General features: G+C 39.1%; 1 long non-coding RNA gene across 1 annotated transcript in view; it reads right to left on the reverse strand.

The window, feature by feature from the left end:
- LOC129151892 (uncharacterized) overlaps window positions 1-8,239 on the reverse strand; it is a 63,259-nt gene extending 55,020 nt beyond the window's left edge. Inside the window, exon 1 of the long non-coding RNA XR_008558604.1 lies at window positions 8,217-8,239. This is a non-coding gene — a long non-coding RNA (uncharacterized LOC129151892). The remainder of the gene's footprint in view (window positions 1-8,216) is intronic.
- Window positions 8,240-21,001: the final 12,762 nt, after the last annotated feature.

The following is a 21,001-nucleotide window of genomic DNA, read 5'->3' on the forward strand; positions in this document are numbered from 1 at the left end:
GGTTACATTTTTAGTTTGGGTAAATGCAACATGGTCACTTGAGATGTTAACATTAGGAGAAGCTTACTGAGGGGTAACTCTGTACAATCTTTACAATTCTTATGTAAATTTAAAATTTATACTTGTTTCAAAATGAAAGTTTAAAAATTATAGCGGTGTGGCAAACAATCATAAAAATCTCAGTGGCATACAACACAACTTTTCTTTATCTCAAAGTTTACTCATCTGTGCAAGGCCCAGCTTGTCTCAGGCGGGCTCACTCAGGAGCTAGAGAGCTCTGCTGACTTGAGCTTGGCTCTTTCACTTGTGTGGGGATCGACTATCTATTGGCATAGTGACAATGGCTTTGTCTGAGGCAACAGGGGCGACAGGGAACTGTCCTTCATGTCTTTCACAATCATGGCCATTATCATGGCCACAGAAGAGGTCAATAATGAGCAATTGAAAATACACAATTTGTCTTGATGCTAGGATTACAATTATGGGCCAAAATCAATGTACAAAGCTTGCCCCATTATAAGGGGTGGAAAATTGGTGCTGTCTCTGATTTTAGAGGAATAACAACATCACATGGCAAAGGGTGTGGATACAGGGAAGTTTAAATAACGGAGGTTGTTATGTTGTTGTAGTCTTCCTTATAAGCTGATGAAATATGAATCAGCAATGTCTTCAATTTTATATAATAACATGATATCATATAATCTAAATACTACAACTCCAATCTCATCCTCTAGCACAAATAAAAAAAAATTCAGTGCTAATATTCCAATCCTTATTTCATATTTTAAAGGTTATATTCTCTAAGAAGAGGAGGAAGAAGAAAAAGGTAAAGATTAAAAAAAATTATGAACAACAAAGTTACAACAAATACATATCAACAAGTGAAGCTAAAAATCAAATGAATATAAAACCTGATGAACAGAACAAACTGGTGAATGTAATCGAATCAGGGGCATGGAAAGGGAGCAGACTGACAATTCTCTGGGGGAAGGGGATGTGTGGGGTGTGGGAAGAGATTGGACAAAGAGTTTACACCTATGGGTGAGGTCAGCGAGAGGGGGGAGAGGCCTGGAGTGGGGTGGGAACCGGGTAGAAGGGAGCTAAGGGGGGAAAAAAGAGGAACATCTGTAATAATCTGAACAATAAAGATTAAAAAAAAGAAAAGCACCTAATTTTTCCAATAAACTTTTTATTATTATATATATTATCCTATATAATAATAGAGGAATATGTAAATTGTCCGGGATGCCATAATGTCATGACTGCTCAGCAGGCGGCACGCACAGCAGGCGCGGGTGGGCAAGGCCTTGCAGCATCGGGGACAGGGGTGGGGGCGGGGCCGCAGTGGGGGTTAGACAGGTGTGCTCAGAGGAAGGCCTCCGCCACGGTCCGGCCCAGGGTCTGCAGGTCTTCCCCGGCTCTGGCCTACATCTTTGGGGCAATCCATCGAGGAGCCCCGGATAGGTGGGCGGGGCCTACCTCTTTGGGGTGATGGATCACAGGGCTCCTGCACTGTGATGGGGCACTGGCCAGGCTGGGGGATCCCCCCTGCCCCGCCCCCCGAGTGCATGAATTCATGCACCTTGAAAGGAACTGTGGGCCGCGAGGCTGCGGTAGGCACAGGAGCAGGTCTTAGCCCATCCTCCACGCCCCCACCTGGCCCCTCCTGCTGCAGCCCCTGGTCCCCTGTCTGACACTAACCCTAACCCTAACCCCGCTCCTGCTGCCACTGCTCCCACACCCTGATGGCGCCAGCCCTGCTCAAACCCACTGATGGTGTGGAGTGATTGGGGCCGGCACCAGCAGTGGATGCGAGTGGCGGCTGCTGACACAATTGCCCCTCAGGAGCAGGGGGAGGTGGAGAAGACCTCAGGGGTGATCAGGGCTGGGAGCCGCCACTCGCACCCTCTGATGGCACCAAGTGATCGGAACTGGTGCTGGGCACTGGCAGCAGGTGCAAGCGGTGGCTCCGGTGCCAGCAGCAGGTGCGAGCACTGGGCGGGACCGTGGCGTGGGGGAGCAAAGAATTTTCAGTAACCACCAGAGGGTTGCCCCAATGACAGCGACTGGCGCTCCGCCTTGGTCTGGCACCCCGGCTCACCTGATCCACCATCCCACCACGGCCAACACCTGCCATGTTCCACACACGCTCCTTGGTGGCCAGAGCATGTCATAGTGACCGGCTGTTCAGTTGTTCCAGTTGTTCCACCGTTCAGTCTATTTACATATTAGCTTTTTATTATATAGGATATTTTTACAATAATCTTTATATTATTATATTGAGGTTGATTAGTGCTACTTCACTGTAAAATTTAGTGAACATTTATAATTAATGTCTTCAGTTGTACTCTGGGAACACATTCGTGGTTTATTAAAATTGACATCTGTTTAAATGACCTTAGCAAGAGTTGCTTTGAAAAGGTAACAGAAAAGAAGAGAAACTTTCAGGAACTATCACACCAAGTCAGTTGCTATTACATAGATAAACTTTGAAGCAGAGCATGATGGGTAAAAAGCAAAATAATAAAATCTCCCAAATTATTTATATGTGTATCATTATGTCTCCTTTGTTGGAGTCCAAAAATATACCAGCGTGATAGAATTGGTTTTGTTAAATGTGCCATGCTATTGGGTCAGTGTTCCTACTTGGGTCAGATGTGATTCTGCAACTTGTTAAGAATATTGCAAAGTCATATCGCTTATTGTAATGAATAAAACAGTGATGTTTTATGCACACACACACTCTCTCTCTCTCTCTCTCTCTCTCTCTCTCTCTCTCTCTATATATATATATATATATATATATATATATATATAGTATAGTGATGAATATAGGCAAATTTAATGATATAGAGAGAGCAAAGTACAATCCCCAGTGTGTAATCTTTCCTTTCTTTGAAATTGAAAAGGTAGGTGTATGTTTCAGTATTGAATCTAAGGAATATCCTTTTTGAATCTGTAGAAATTTCTAACCAAATATCAGCCCCTAAATAACAACTTGATGAAGCACACATACCTAAGTTTGTACATATAAGTAGATGTTTGTACAGAGAGAGATTAAAAATGTATTTATTAATTCAATTAACATTTATTACATAATTACTGTGTGCCAAATGTTCTAGGTGTTGGTATCACTGGTATTACCTATTCTTTGTAATGTTTAATAGAATTTATCAGTGAAGTTATTTGGCTGGAAGTTTTCTGAATGAAAATGTTTTTTAACTACAAATTCAATTCAGGTTGTTTCTTCTTGAGACTTGGTAGTTTGCATTTTTAAAGAAATTTTTCTATTTCATCTAAGTTTTCAAATTGTTTGGTGAAATATTGCTTATAAATTTTCCTTTTTATCCTTTGCAGGTCTGTAGGATCTATGACATTGCTCCCTTTCTCGTCTTGGTATTGGTAACATCTCTCCTTTTTCCTGATCAATATGGCTGAAGGCTTGATCAAGTTTATTGATCTGCTCAAAGAACAGGCTTTCAGTGTCCGTGCTTTTTCTCCCTTGTTTTTCAGTTTTCTATGTTTTAAATTTCTGTTTTTATCTTTGTCATTTCTTTTCTCCTGCTTACTTTGGGTTAACTTTGCTCTATTTTTCCTAATGTCTTAAGAAGGAAGCTTAGGTAATTAATCTGAGACTCATCATTGGTTTTTACTAATGTAAGTGTTTAAAGCTGTATATTTCCTCTAGCACTACCTTAGTTGCATCCCAAGAATTTTGTATGTCTTGTTTTCCATTTTATTCAGTCCCCAATACTTTCTATTTTTCCTTTTGATGTGTTCCTTGATACAAGTGTTATTTACAGTGTGTTGTTTTATTTTGTTTGGGATTTTTCCAGATCTCTTTCTCTTATTCTATATAATAAAAGGTCAATATGCAAATTGACCCAAATTGGTGGAACAACAGGGAATGACCAGTCACTATGATGCACACTGACCACCAGGGGGCATACACTCAACACAGGAGCTGCCCCCTGGTGGTCAGTGCACTCCCACAGGGGGAGCTCTGCTCAGCCACAAGCCAGGCTGACGGCTGTGAGCATAGTGGCGGTGGCGGTAGCCTCTCCCACCTCTGTGGCAGTGCTAAGGATGTCCGACTGATGGCTTAGGCCCATTCCTAGGGGAGTGGGCCTAAGCCATCAGTCGGACATCCCCCAAGGGCTCCCAGGCTGCCAGAGGGATGTCTGACTGCCAGTTTAGTCCTGATCCCCCAAAGTGATCCTAAGCCAGCAGGTGGACATCCCCCGAGGGATCCCAGACTGCAAGAGGGCACAGGCTGGGCTGAGGGACCCCCCCAAAGTGCACAAATTTTCATGCACTGGGCCTCTAGTATAATATAACTCCATGTTTGCTATATAATGGACTTGAATGATCTGAATACTTTTTGAGACATGCATTATGCCCATGATATGGTCTATCTTGGTAAAAGTTCTCTGTGCATTTGAAAAGAATGTGTGTCTTGCTATTATTGAGTGGAGGGTTCTAAAAATATCTATTTGGTAAAGTTCATAGTGTTGCTCAAGTTTTCTATATCCTTATTTATTTTTGTCTTCTTTCTATCAAGTATGAAATCTCTTAGTATCATTAGGGATACAACCCAGGACATTTCAATATGAACTAGATGTTAGATAATAGGTAGAAATTGTCTCAGACATAACACCAGCGCTGCCGGCATCACCAGCGGGGCTGCTGGCAGGTCTCCCAGCGCCTCCTCACTCGGGGGCACCGAGGGCTCCCCCAGCCCCTTCCCGGCTCCCCATCGACACATTCCCGTGGGCGCGCGGGGCCAGGCCCCTCCTTGGAGACGTTCAGGTGACGCGCTGTCTGCCCAGCGGGCCTGGCAGCAGAGCTGGAATGTTGGTATTATGACTGTGCACACATGAAAAATTTTCTCTTTTTAGAAGTATATGCTAAAGCATTTAGTATGAATTTTAAGTGTAATAGAAATTATAAGAAAAGCAATGGAAAGAAAAACGTAAGGGTTATGAGAGTTAACAAGCCTTACCAGATATTAAAATTTACCATTAGCCTTCAATAAACAAAACACTTTCATTTTAATTTTTCATGTTGGTTAAGCTATAAAATAGAGTAAGGTTGATTTTTGAGATTAATAAGATATATTGCTAGTGTAAAGTGGATTCAGAATATCTTGCCTATCAGGAAAATAGCCAAGATATTTTGACTATCAGATTCTGTCACTAAAGAGGTGAAATCATATTTGAGATTATAGCTCAGATCTTGCTGTGGAAGGTTGCAAAGCCCTGGCCTATTATTGGCTGTATATAAAGTACAACATAGAGATAATAGTTAATAGTTTTGTAATAACTATGTGTGGTGTCAGATAGGCACCAGACTTATTGAGGTGATCACTCTAAAAGTTATATAAATGTCATCTAATCACTATGTTGTACACCTGAAAAAAATTGTATGTCAACTATAATTGAGATATTCTTTTAAAAAATGTTTAGCTTTGCTTCTAATTAAAAAATGTGTGTTAATGGCTCTTGCCAAGCTCTTGGCAAAACTCAAATATCCTTTGCTCCAAAGAGCAATTGAAATGACACTGAGGCTTGGGCTCTGAATTCTGATGATGGGGATCACCTTCTAGTTCCACATAACAGCAATATTAGTACAGAAATCCCAAGGTCAGGTATAACAGAGTTGACAGTTAGGGATGAGTCCAATGTTTGGGATTCCAGCCAGAAATATTTCTATCACAAAATAATTGACACTATAAGCAAAAAGCCATATATCATTTAATTATTCAACAGTCCACCCTTCACACTACTGCCCTCACATTCTGCATCACCTTGTCACCGCATTGACTATAAAAGAAAGCCATTTAGAATCTATCCTCACTGTCTCATCTATAAAATACCCTACTTGTAGATCCTAAGCTCCAGGGGTAAACCCATGACCTTCACCTCCTCATTCACCTGGAACAAAGCTATTTGTTTTTATTCCTCTATTCCAATATCATCTTCCTCTTGGAAGTCTTCCCAGATTTTTTTTCCTCTTTACTTTCTCTAGCTGGGAGAGGTGGAGGGGGCCCACTTGTGTGCCTCTGGCATCCCTATGCTCCTTCAATGTCGATGCTAATTTTTTATTATTTCAAACATTTGCTTCTTCCTTCAAATGTGTCCTATCTCCAGCTAGAGGTTGTGTGTTTGTTTTAAAATCCATATCGCCTAATGCATGTTTGCTATATAAAAGATTGAAAATTATTATTGAATAAATTGAATACAGTGTGAAACTGGAGAATAATAATTCATGGCAAGATTAAAATTCACCTAAAATTGAAATGTATTCCCTAGTCTACATCTTTCTTTAAAATGACTCATATGCCTATTACTTCGGGGGAAAAAACTGTAGAAATATACACCAAGTAGCATCATCCAGACTTGCATATGAAAAGTAAAAAATTCTATTCATGAGCCAGATGTCTCATCTATTCAATGCCAAACATCTGGATGTTTATCTAATCAGCGATGATTGGTTAATTTTGTTTTAGTTTTTCATCTGGGTGTTTAGTATCATGCAAAAACAATTTATATTTCTAATATAATAAAACATGTTTTATACACACACAAAAGAAAAATATGCTTGTGTGTAGTAAAATATCAGCCGGTTCCATTTTACTTTTTATGTTTTTACTTCTGTAATTCTGTCTATTGAGATATTATATAAAGGAGACATCCACATCCTCCATACATCCCTATAATTTAGGCATTCTCATCCACATTTTATAAATGAAGTTAGGTGTGTTGTTCCGAGGCATACAAGACTATGGAGATCTATGATTTGAAGCTACGTCTTTCTGACTTTCACATCCACGGTGCTAACATCTATATCATACTTAATTTTGGGCTTATGACTGCAGCTCATCTCAATACAGATCAATTTTTAATACAGCAATTATTATCAAAGCACACATTGAAAGTCTCTTAGCATCTTCTCATGATAATCTCCATGATCCCCCTTAATATTTATAAATGCTTCATTCATACATCCCCTGAATAAAATCTTCACCTAAAATATAGTCTTATTGTTGACATGATAGGTGTAAAGAGCCTCTTCTCCATCGAGATATGATGATAGATCTGAAAGCTACCAGGATGGCCTCTCAAATAAAAGCCAACACAGGAAAGAGAGAGGGGGAGGTAGTACTATAATCCCAACAAAAAAACTTCTCAGTTATATCAAAATACCAACATAGTATCTCCCTTCAGGTATTTCTTGGATATTAATTCTAAGTGATAGTAAGAGATATGCTCAGAAAGAGCTCAATATAAAATAAGTTTGTGAAATCTTGGATTTGGCAAACCTAAAGTTAATTGAACAAAGGATTTTCCAAAGCTTTTAGTATGCTAAAGTGTGTGTGTGTTATAAATTTGCATGGGGCAGAGTATCTTATGTAACATTTCCCAAATGTTTGTGATCATGAAACCCTTCTTTTCAAGGAGTATCCTGTGTGACCCATGCCAACAGAATGCACTTTTTCAAAGAACTGGAACATCTACAACTGCCAACTAAATTTTGCAATCACTTTCCCTGGCACTCAACAAGACTTAGGCTTTGGCTACTGAAGCTGTGGAACAACATGGAAGACTTATAGCAAAGTTCTGTAATGACCCTGTATGCATGATGTCAGATCTGTGTATATAAAAGCCTAAGTGACCATTATGACCGGTCGACTGAACAACCAGTTGCTATAATGTGCATTGACCACCAGGGGGAAGACGCTCAATGCAGGAACTGCCCCCTAGTGGTCAGTGGGCTCCCACAGGGGGAGCGCCGCTCAGCCAGAAGCTGGGCTCACAGCTGGCAAATGCCGCGGTGGTGGTGGGAGTCTCTCCCACCGCGGCAGCGCTAAGGATGTCTGACTGCTGGCTTAGGTCCACTCCCCAGGGAGAAGGCCTAAACCATCAGTTGGACATCCCCTGAGAGCTCCCAGACTGCAAGAGGGTGTAGGCCGGGCTGAAGGACCCCCCCACCCCCACTGAGTGCATGAATTTTGTGCACTGGGCCTCTAGTATATTATAAAAGAGCATAAGTTCCTTAAACAGAGGGCAGCTCTATAGAAAGAACTAGATCAAAACTATGTTAATATTCATCCATGACTCCTTTGAACTATGTTGTGCTATATCTCCTGTACACTGATTGTCTCAGGGAAGTAAGATTAGTGTATAATCTAATGTAAATATTTTTAAAATACTAACCTTGTGATGTAGCAATATTCCAGATACTTTCAGAAAAAGGGGTGAAACCTAAGAAGAATGAGAATGAAAGAATCATTAGGAAATGAGAAGAATTTAAAATTTCAAACTAAAGTTATTTTACTTAATCACCCACAAGACACTTCACTATTTTTTACTAGACATTGGTCTATGCAGATTTCAAGTTTCTTTATGCTCATTTCATTCGCACCTTTCTTCTAACTTGTGACTGACTCCAGAATTTCTGTTAATACAACAGACTAGATGAGATTAAGCTACTTAGACTATCTGTCAAGTATTTGAGTTAATTGCATTTTCCCTCTAAAACATTTCCTATTCATTGGCACTATTTTAGAGTCTCCACAGAAAGCAATATTCTTTGTGAAGATTTTTATCTACAAAGTACTCAATCAAGAGGGAGAGCTGCATAGTTGGAGGGACTGGATTCTGACTCTATGGCTTCCTGACTGTTGTGACCTTGAGAAAGGTCCTCAGTTCTCTAGCCCGGTGTCCTTATACTTACACTACCTTATATGGTCCTAATTCATGGAATTGGTGTGAAGGTTAGAGAAGATAAAGCATGCAAAGCACAGGATCCCACAGAGTACATTCTCAATAAAACCCAGCTGTTGTGATGCTGCTGAGAGTGATGTTAAGTCAATATCACTAGAAGAAATATTAGATTAGAGCCAGTCATTGGCAAACCTCCATGTGTATGCAAAAATCACGTGATGTGCTTGGACCCTGGGCCCACAGCCCCACCGAGGCTGACTTAGGAGGGAGGAGCAGTGATTCTGCCCGGCAGGCCTCGAGCAACACTGAGAAGCACTGGACTGGTGTCCATTGCATAGCTACCCCACTGTGACCCTGAATGCTCCCTTTACCTGTCTAGGTATTTGCATTTTGCCTGCCCCTTGCTCTGCTCTTGCTCTCTGGCATGGCAGACAGGAGACTTGCAGGTTTGAGGGGAAAGTGGAGCCACCAGTGTCTCCCAATGTCTGCCCTGAGAGCTGCAGGTTCTCAGAACAGCACTCTTGTCTCTCATTTTTTAGCAGAAATGTATTTTTTTTTTTCTGGAATCAGAGTGGCTCTGGTTGCTTGCTAAAGAATATATCCCTCTGAGCCTGATACATAAAGGGAGTACAACAAAGGAATGAATAAGAATCATATGTATACGCACATACAAAATAGTTTGTATGTGATATGAAACTCCATTTGATACCACTACCTATAATATTTGGAAAATAGTTTCAATTCTCCACTTTTTGTTTAAGGTTTGGTGTGCCCGTCAGAGAAAACGGCACTTCACACATTTCCCTGGAAAGTGAAAGCCAGGGCACTTTTTTATTTTGCAAATAAACTCTTACTCCAGTCCACTTCCCCCACCCCTGCTTTTTTTTTTTTTTTTTTTAGACAAATTACTTTTCCTGACAACTCCTTTTGAATTTTGATGAACTCATTTAGGATCAACGGTATTTTTTCCCTCCTGGATATTCAGAGGAGGTGAAAGGTAGACATTGACAAAAATGGGTGCCTCAGGCAAAGGCCACTACAGAAATGCAAGACCTGATTGCTGTTGCCTCCTACAGTTTGTTCTGTGAATCTTAAGTTGGAGTCCAACGGTGAGAAGAAGAGCAGGAAAACTGGCCTTACTTTAACAGCTACAAGCCAGGAGAATGTAAAGTCGACCGTGCTCACAGGCACCCTTGCTCAAGGGTAGCAATGGGACTTTTCACATCGGTTCCCAACCAGGAGGGTACCAGAGCCCGGACAGGGAAGACATCATCCCTTTGCTACGAAGGACACCAAAGCCTGTGTGGGGAAACATCTTTGACACATTGCCCCCTGAAGAACGAGGTAATGACATCTTAGGATTAGCATTTGTGGTGAGGTGTGTTTTCTCAGGCTTTGTCTCAGGATATACTTTGAGCAGTACATGTTCCTGCTTTCCAGGGGATGGAGTGCCTTGTACGAAAAAACACTAATTGAGCAGGTCTTGAGGGCCCAGTCCATGCCACGGCGATGAGCTATCATGGCTGTACAATCATGGAACATGGGAAGCTTATCAAACTATTTTCTATGTGACATAAATTATCTCTGATCAAAGCCAGCTCCAGAATAAAGCCAGATTATACACCTTCTATGGCTTCTGTGAAGCAGGCTGGCAAGGAGAGCTGTGGGGTCTTTGTACTAATATGAGCTCAAACTGGGCCCACGCTTGACTCTAAAAGCCAGCTGCAGCTGAAGTTTAAGAATTTCAGCTTTAATGGTGTGCTTTTTCCTAAATGAAACAGCTGTCAAGCTCTGCCCCCAGCGAATATATACATGAAAGAAAGTCTTTCCGGTACAGTGGCTACTTTCTTCAATAGATCATCACCGTGTCACAAAACAATGTTTCCCTATGCACTTACAAAAATGATATTTTTCACATTCACATGCTAACTTCAAATCTGTCAGATCTCTATGTTCACTGCTCAGGTGTCAAATAAAAGTGATTTGTCGGTAGAGATCCTTTATTTCTGAGTTTCTTAAATTTCAGGCACGTACTCTGAGAGATTGCTTAGTACACTCACATCCCACATTGTCCCTGTGACACAAATCAAAAGGTCTATATCTGTACCAAGCAAGAAGACAGATTTCATGTTTATTGCAAATCTCATTTTAATTAATACATTTGAAAAGGGCTTTATATTACTTTGTGTATATGTTGTTGTTGTTAATCTTCACCTGAGGATATTTTTTCCATTGATTTTTAGAGAGAGTGGAAGGGAGGAAGGGAGGGCGGAAGGAAAGAGAAAGAGAAAGAGAGAGAGAGAGAGAGAGAGAGAGAGAGAGAGAGAGAGCGATCAATGTAAGAAAGACACATCCATTGATTGCCTCCCACATGTGCCCCAACTAAGGCCAGGGATCGAACCTGCAACCCATGTACTTGCCATTGACTGGGAATGAACCTGTGACACTTGGGTGCATAGGCCAATGTTCTAAGCATTGAGAAACACTGGCCAGAGCTATTACTTTGTAGCTTTGCTAAATATTTCTCAGAGAACTCTCCATTTTGATCAATAAGGAAGCCTATTTTTACTTGTAAAAAATACATTTTCCTAATTGATTATGTGGTTTGAGGCTTGGTTAAGGCATCTTTCAAAATGTTAGCGTGGGCCCAAGCAGAAGGCTGATGTGCTTAGAGAAATATTTTTAAACAAATAAGACTCTTGTACAACCTTTCGTGAAGGTTTTTAAATGAACTCACAAAACCCTGGTATATTATCTACTTGACATGTTTTAGACCAAATATTTAAAAATCAAAACTGTCTAACTTAAGAAAAGAGCTTAATCAAGGAGGTCAAGTCATTTTTCAGTTCTTTGCTTTGAATAAAAGTGTTAATTCAAAATGACAGCATTTTTTTAAGGAATAGACAAAGAAAGATAATGCACTATTGCACTAAAAGATATTTCTATTCCAAATGCAAATTTTTCTCTCTAGGTATTCTTTACTATTCCATTATAAATAAAAGTAACAGTTGTTCCTCATATTCCTGAGTGACCCACAGAGGGACAAATGACGGGGTAGAATGGAGCTTTAAGCTCCAACTGCACCAAGCACATGGGGAAGGTGGAAGTGATGACATCCTCAATAGGTAAATGGAGTTTATAGGTAGAAGCTCCCCTCAGCAATCACCACTCTGTTGTCCATATCCATGAGTCGAGTTTTTTCTCTCTTTTTTCTCAATCCGTCCACATAACTCCACCCATCTCCCCAACACCCCCCTCAACAGTTGTCAGCCTGCTCTCTGTCTATGAGTCTGTCTCTATTTTGCTTGATAGTTCATTTTATTTATTAGATTCCACACATGAATGGAATCATATGTATTCATTTCTTAATTAATGCATCTGCATAAATAATAAATTTTGTTTCAATTGTCTTTATCCTTCCAAGTTTTTTCTCAGACCCTGCTGGATATACACTTGCTGAGTGATCCAAAGAAATTTAGTTGATCTAATATGTTTCTACATCCCAAGCTTTAAAAATCAAGAGCTATACTACGTAATTTCTGAAAGCCCCTTCACTTGTATATAAATGCAGATATAAATGATAGTGCTTGCTGTCATACTTTATGTTATCTCATGTAATCCACACAAGAATTCCACATTGGAGGCCCAGACATTATCAACTTTTTATGTAATGGGAAACTAAGGCTCGGGAAGGCTTTACAATTTAGTCGCAGCTAAGTAAAGGTGAAAGCCAGAAGTCAAACTCAGGTCACCTGACACCAGAGCCCACCATCTTAATCATTACACTTCCCCATTCCTATTGTAAAGATAAGAGTTCTGAAAAAGTAAGGTCAAATAGCTGACTATAATAGCTGCTCACATGATAGCTATTACACAATAGACTAATGCCTCACTACTGGAAGTATGGTCTGCAGACCAGCTGCATCAGCGCTACCTGGGTGCTTTTAGAAATGCAGCATCTCAGCCTCCATCCCCAGACCTACTTTTAAATTCTGCATTTTAACAAGATGCATACATGATTCACTTGCACATTATAGTCTGGAAAGCGCTGTCCTAAAGGACATTTAAGAAAAAACAGAGACATGCAGGGAAGACAATGGACACATATTACCTTATTTTAAGAAGTGAACAATGTCATTCTTTTAAAAAATATATATATTTTTTATTGATCTCAGAGAGAGAGAGAGAGAGAGAGAGGTGGTGGGGGGGAACATCAATGACGAGAGAGAATCATTGATTGGCTGCCTCCTACATGACCCACACTGGGGATCAAGCCCACAACCCGGGCATATGTCCTAATCAGTATTGAACCGTGACCTACTGGTTTATAGGTCGACACTTAACAACTGAGTTATGCCAGCCGGGCAACAATGTCATTCTTCAAAAATATTTTTTTTCCTTGGGCTTTCAACCTAACTGTATACTGGATAAACAATAGAACAGCCAAGTGTGTGTATAAATAAAATGAAAGTAGTGTGCAAAACTCAAAGCATATAATCAACAATTTAGGGCTACTGTCAAGCTAGACTAGTCATCCTAGTGCCTGGGAGTTATTTTTCCCCTTTAACTTGTATCTGATATTCAAATCAATAAATAAGGCCAAATTTTAAATACATTTATTTATGCTAGTCATACAGCACCCAGGATAGAAAAGATAAAAATAAAAGCAATAATTGCCAATTAATATGTTTTTTGTAGTCTTCTTCCCCTCCCATATTCAAATATCATGGGTCCTAGCTACATATAGAAAGTCTGCTATATTTATTGGTTTTCTGTTTAAGTGCCGTGGAAAATCTAGCAAGGGGAACTATACACATGTTTCTAAATGTTGCAATGTTTAGCAGCGATACTACAGTATTAGTAAAATGAAACAGATTAAAATATCTATATTTATTTTATATTAACGAAAACATATAGAAACCTAGTGCATTTTTGTGCCGTGCCAGCACGGCCAGGTTTGGTGAGCCTGAGGAGGGTTGGTGAAGGATTAAAGATGACAGACAAGAGAATACAGCTGGGGCTAGGTCGGATCACTGTGCCTGGATGAGGAAACAGTGACCCAGCCTGTAAGCCGAAGCTTTATTTTATAGTCAGAGCACACAAAGCAAACAAGGGTAGTGGTCAACATGTTTACAATGTTCTTGTGAGTTTCACCTTGTTTTGGCAGCACTTGCTGCACCTCCCACAGCCTATTAGCTACCTAGGAAGAAACTAGGGAGGACCAGAAGGTCAAGCTTAATTATGCTAGGAGGGCTCTGCCTTCCAAGCTGGGACTTGTTTGTGGCCCATAAAATACAGATAAGAACCACACTCAAGGGGCCTACACATTTTTATATCATTGGCTGGGAAAAGTTCAGCCAGATGCAATGTAAATAATACATGTGTCAGGTAAATCATACATCTGACAGTTTATCCATATTTCCTTTCCTTAAAAGTACCTGATTAAACCTAACTTTTATGAGAGTTAGGCCATTTGCTCCTGAAACATGTTTTTTTTTTTTTTATAGTTTAAAAAATATCTCTAGTTTTCTTGCTGCTGTATTTGATTCTGATTCCAGTAGCAAAAAATGGACTTTCCAGTCAGCTCCAATGCTGCAATTCTCCCTGATCAATATGCCTCAAGCTGGTTTATTCTCTCAGCTCTTAAAACTCACTCTTTAATAGGAATCAAACCCACAAAATACAGTTCTTCCTAGTTCAGGTGATGTGTTTTGTGTGCTTGGCATAAATAATATACTCAGATTCTTAAGGGTCATTGAAGAAAATGATTGAACCACGATGCAGAAAACAGAACTCTCATCTTTTTTTTTCCCTTATTACCAGAGGAGGGCATTTACATGACATAAAATCATGTGAGATAATATAATGAGTATCAAAGCGGCCCATATGATTTAATCACCTGCTATATATATGAGTCTGCTGGGATGTTTGGTGGAGATAAGAAAATTGAACTATCAGCAGAAGTATTAATTTACAACTAAATTATTTTTCTCACTATATATCTAACTACACTAAAGATTTCTCTGTGTTCCAAATTCATATTCTTCTCAAATATTTTAAAATGTCAAAAATCATAAAAATTAGTTTGACCTTGCACTATAGTTTAGTTATTGATTCTTTATGAAGGTATTCTTTATGAAGGTATTTTCTCCAGTCATTGACTATATGCATAATATGTTTATTTTTCATTGTGTAATTAGTCCAGCTTGAAACTAGAATGTAGATCTGGGGCATATCTTGGGAATATGAATATTAGGCTACATATTGATTAATTTAGGCAGCAAGTTAACTCCTTAACTCATGAAGCTTAATGGAAATTAAACTGGAAATTGTTCAAGGTGTAAGAATGCTTTTCCAGATTAGTTTTGGTCTAAAGGACAGTAACGTTAAGGTTAGTTACAATCAGGAGGACAATGTTCAAGGAAAATATTGGGTCAAGAATAGGAATACTGGCCCTAGATGGTTTGGCTCAGTGGATAGATTGTAGACCTGCAGACTGAAGGGTCCCAGATTCAATTCCAGTCAAGTCCGGGTTTCAGGTTCGATTCCCAGTAGGGGACATGCAGGAGGCAGCTGATCAATTATTCCCTCTCATCATTGATGTTTCTATCTCTCTCTCCTTCTCCCTTCCTCTCTGAAATCAATAAAAAATATATTTTAAAAAGAATAGGAATACTGGCCTTGGGATGCAGAAAAGTCAGGAATAGATCATCAGAACCATGGATAGCTCCCTTGAGAGCCTTGTAATGAAGATATTACTGAGGTATCCAATATTAAACATTAAAATCTAACTGTTGGTTACTGAGAATGTTCTGGCTTACAAAAGTTTATCTTCTGTATATTTCAACTATTGTCACAGAGGCCTTTATAGTCCTTACATAAGAGAGGTGGTTCCTTTTATATAGACTGACTAGGATCTCCACAAATATGTCCAACTGTTCACTGGGCTCACAAGATTACCATACATACTCTCAGCCTTCTTTTCTTCAGGTAATTCAGAATCCCTATAGCTACCTGACAGTGGACCAATATCTGACTTAATCACCAGCCCCACACAGTGACCCATAATAAGTAGTGAGATCTAAATATGATATTTTGAAGTTTGATAGAATAATTTTTTTCAAATATAGTTATAAACTCCATCTCATTTCAATCCCCTGTAAGAAAGTTAAGAGACGTGGTTTCATGCCTATTTGACACATGCAGAACAAGCATGCTGGGAAGTTCAATGTTTAGCCAGTGAGGACGGTCAAAATAAAAATCTAGACTTCTGTTCTTCTAAACCCACACTATCGTATAAATTCAGTTTAAAGAAATATGCAACATAGAATTTAAGTGTCTCAAAATAATGTTTATAATTAATCTAATTATGAAACTATAATATCTGTAGGTTTCTGAGATTCCTCCCCCCTTCTTTTCAGGGTTAATGCCTTAAAATATCTTCTGCTCAGTGGCACCTCAGTTTAGTTTCTCTCCCAAGTCTGTCAGCAGCCCAAACACAGGGGGTACATGGAGAAGAAAAAAACTATTCCCCACTTTGCCCCCAAATACTTATGTTTTATTCCTTTTTTAAAAGATAGAATCATTGCCTTTATATGGATGCCTATCTAGGGACTAGATTTCCCAGTTTATGTTCATCTAGGCCAGTGGTCAGCAAACTCATTAGTCAACAGAGCCAAATATCAACAGTACAACGATTGAAATTTCTTTTGAGAGCCAAATTTTTTAAACTTAAACTTCTTCTAATGCACTTCTTCAAAACAGACTCGCCCAGGCTGTGGTATTTTGTGGAAGAGTCACACTCAAGGGGCCAAAGAGCCGCATGTGGCTCGCGAGCCGCAGTTTGCCGACCACGGATCTAGGCAATGCCAATGACTACTTTTCTCAGTGGAATGGAAAGGGGTACAATGTGCATATTAATTCTTACCCAAAGCAGTAAGAACTGGACAGTCAGGTTTTCCCTTGGTCTCCTTTTCCATTCCCAAGGAAGGTTGATTGGTAAAATGTAGGGGGCTTTGTTCCTTAGATCATAATTACATTAGGAAGGCTTTTTTAACTAACTACAGTGAGCAAAAATAATAATAATAATTGTTTATTGCATTGAGTCACTGAGGTTTGAGAACAGCTAGCATCACCATATTTGAGGCAGTTTCTATACTTTTTCTTTTATCACAGTGATTCCCACCAACAGGCAATTTTGCCCCTCAAGGGATATTTGGTAACGTGCAGAGACATTTTTGGTTGTCATAACTGAGGTGGAGGAGGCTTGTGCTCCTGGAATATAAAATGAGTAAAAATCAGGGATGCTGCTTAACAGATTATGATGCAGAAGACCTCCAGCCCCTATTCCCTGAGGAAAGAATTAACCAGGAATATAGGGTAGAATACGGCGTGTAGGAGAGTATACCAGAGAAAAGGATAAGGAAATGTCCATAAATGAGAACACTAAATCCTGACATTTTTTTTTTTTGGTTTGCTTGTTTTGTTTTTTATTTATTTTTTTAATCCTCACACAAGAATATTTTTCCATTGATTTTTAGAGATAGTATGAGGGAGGGAGACAGAAAGAGAGAAACATTGATGTGAGAGAGACACATTGATTTGTTGCTTCCTACACATACCCAACCAGGGCTGGAGATTGAGCCTAATTGACTTGAGGGAGGAAGGGAGAGAGAGAGAGAGAGAGCAATAGAAACATCAATGATGAGAGATAATCACTGATCAGCTGCCTCCTGCATGACCCCACCACGGATCGATCCCACCACCAGGGCATGACCTCCTGGTCCATAGGTCCATGCTCAACCACTGAGCTTCACTGGTTGGTTAAATCCTGACATTTTTAAATTGGTTTCACCTTATCTGTGAAATGGGGGACATGTTCAATACTCAACCTAAGATCAGAAGTAACATGCTGTCCTTAAGTATGTGTACTCCTCTTCCTCTTTTGCCATTGAATTTAAACAGCTGAGTGCCCATGTCCTCATTGTCCTGTTGTACCACTGGTACTAGATTTGAGCCTGAGAGTCATCGAGCCAACCAATTCCAGAGTTTTTTCATTGCTTTCCCAGGTACTTCCTAGCTGGGACCTAACCTGTCTGAGAAGTCCACAGAAGCCTGTGCCCCTGATGCTTAAAAAAAAAAAAAAAAGTAAAAAACAGGACAGGTCATGTTTGGCAGGTAGATTACTTTAACAAACAAGTCTTGTTCACTGCCATCATGTGTGTATGGTTTTAGCATTTTAGAGTATAGGAAATACAGATAAAAATCTACAGGACTTACTATACAACTTTAAGGTTGGTTTTCCTAAACTTATGTGGCTCCTTTTTAATTATTTTAATTAAGAACATAATCATATTCATTAATTTTCTGTCTCCATCTATTCATATATCAGTTGCTTAAAGTACCATTATTGAACAGAAAATTGAATGACACATGGACTTATAAGCTTAAAATAAATAGCTATAATTTAATCACTTATGTTTGGCAGTATGGAGACTGCCTACACTCTTCTAGAGTTGTTTTATGGCATTTTACATCAAACTCAGAACAGGAAATATTAGGCACCTTGACAGAAGCTGGGAAATCTCTTAAAGGCATAATACAGAACAAATATAATAAAGTCTTCAAGAGCTTTAATTCATTCTAAATAAATGTTTTGGACAAACAGAATGTAGGTATTTCCCAGGATGCATTATCTCAATGTACAGAACTGGAAAAAAGCACTAAATTAGTTAATTTGAATAAATCATAAAGAGGTAAATGGAACAACCAAGGAATGATTTTCTACCATTTATTCTTACCCATAAATAAGACATTCACATCAGAAATAAACTCGGTAGGGAATAATTACATGCTGATAGTTTATTTTCAAGTGGATGCAAAATTATCATTGCACATTTTCTGAGCATTTATAGTAATATAATAAGTGGTTATTGTTTTTTAGAACGCAGAAACCAAAGTTCTTGTACTTGTGAAGCACTCAGGATTTGATGCCTTTTTTTGTGTGTGTGTGTGATTATGGAGGCAAAAGCCTGAGGGATAAATTTGAAAGAAAGCTGAGTGATGAGAAGCATAATATGCTCGTAACTGATGAAGCCCTGGGTGATTTTAATTAATAAAGTGGATATGGGTGGACATGTCTCTCATTCTATGGGAGTTATGCAATGACTGGCTTTGGACTAGCAAGTAGCTTGTGGCACAGAAATGAGAGGTGACACCTACCAATCAAAACAGTAACAATTACACGAGGTAGTTATGGAGGTTGGAACAGAGGGGTATGTTAGAGAAGAATCTGAGAATAAATTAATATGTGGTCAGGAATCCAGTATTAACTTGAAACTCCAAGTATTCCAGCTACAAATGAAAATTCTTTATTGTCATCTCAGTTTCTGGGGAAAATGATGTCATTTCTCAGACTTGCTATTTCTAGTTTAAGTACTGCAGTGAGACCATTATAACAACAAAATCTCTGTCAGAACCAAAACACACTGGACCCAAACAAAAGAGAAGTGCAGGCTCACTTCCTAACTAAAGCAATAAAAACCACCTCTCTGAAGATTACAGTGTTTTGACTTTGAACAAGCAACCTCATGTTCTATCTCTTTATCAATGGCACTCATCTGTTCTCTTTCTCATCTTCAAAAGGATATTATATACAGACAATAGAAAGAAAGGGAGGTAGGAGACAGATAGCTAAACAGGTAAAATGTATAGGTAAATCAATTTTTTGGATATTCACTATGATATATAAATACATAACAGGTACATATAATTACATAAAAAGTATTTATGCAGTATAAATCTTCAGCTCAGATATTTTTCTGCATTCACACAAACCACTAAATTAGGACATGGTCTTAATAGTAAATTTTAATTAACTCATTCATTCCATAAAACAATATTGAGTCCATTCATGGTGTAGGGAATCCAAAGAAGCATAGGACATGGGTCTTAAGTAGTTCATGTTTAATCAGTAACACATAGCATTGTGAAACATTACGTAAATGCAATGATAGACCCAAATGATTAATTCTGCTTGAGTGGATCAAACTTTACAGAACACAGTGAACTAGGACTTGAAGAATGATCAGGAGTTCCCCACTCAGATAAGAAAAAAAAAATCAGCACAAACATAAGAAGTAGATATATACAGCATGGGGAAAAAGTAGGTTTACAATTGTTCCTATGAAAAATAATACAATAATAAATACATAATAATACAAAATTAAACTGTGCTTTGTGTACTCACAGCTGTAAACCTACTTTTGCCTCACCCTGTATGTCTGAGACATGTGGTAGTATATTAGCTTAGTTTTTCTAGAAGTATAGCTTAAGGCAAAAATTTCTATGTTAGTTCTTTATTGGTGAGAGAAATCCCAAGGAGGCAGACAGGAAGGAAATAAAGAATGAGGTATTGAAGGAAGGAGAGTAAATAGAACAAAGTATTACTGAGCTGGTCACTTCTTAAAATCCAGCAGGACTTGCTTACTTGGTCTAATAGGTCTGCCTTCTGAGGGGGCATATTTACTATAGCATTTTAAGTCTGTCCAGGAGGAGAAGGATTAAGAATACATTCACTATCTCCCAATTTCCATCAGTCAAAAGTTCAATTTCAGGGTTGCATATGCATAGGTGCCAAGCATATCCTGTGGCAGTTCACACCTCTGTGTAAACTAGGGAGCCTCAAGGGCAGAGGCAAGAGATGCAGAGGGCAGGCATGGGACAAGGTGCCATCATGCAAGGTGAGTTACCACAGAATGTGGGATAAAACGAGGGGCCATGGACTAGGGACAGATGAAGTCAAGAGGAGTTAAAATGGCAATGATCCAAGAATATTAGAATACAGAAAAAAGGTAGAGACTGGGTATAGGAGGTTTAGGTTCTAACAGGTGTTTATGGTATTCTGAATCTTTTACTAAATGAATTTGGGCCACTGAAAACCTTCCCAGCTAAGAAACAAAGAGATTGGATTGAGTCATTTCTAAGGCCCTTTCTGGTTCTAAAACTTCATAGTTATTTTTCAACTAATCTCCAGCACTAAAAAAGCAATTCAAAGTAATATTGTATATGTCCTTATCTTTTTATATAAAAGGTAATAGTAACATAAAGCTCCCTCCCCCCACCCAACGCACACAAACACCTAGTAACTACATGTTTTTATTGGGTTTAGATGGGTAGGTTTTCTAAAGAAGTGTCATGTTTCACCTGAAATTATACACTGAACTATATACAAGCTGAAAACGAGCAAAAGGTTGAGTAAACAAATGTGAGTTAAA

Source organism: Eptesicus fuscus, chromosome 16 (genome assembly GCF_027574615.1).
Source record: "Eptesicus fuscus isolate TK198812 chromosome 16, DD_ASM_mEF_20220401, whole genome shotgun sequence".
NCBI lineage: Eukaryota > Metazoa > Chordata > Mammalia > Chiroptera > Vespertilionidae > Eptesicus > Eptesicus fuscus.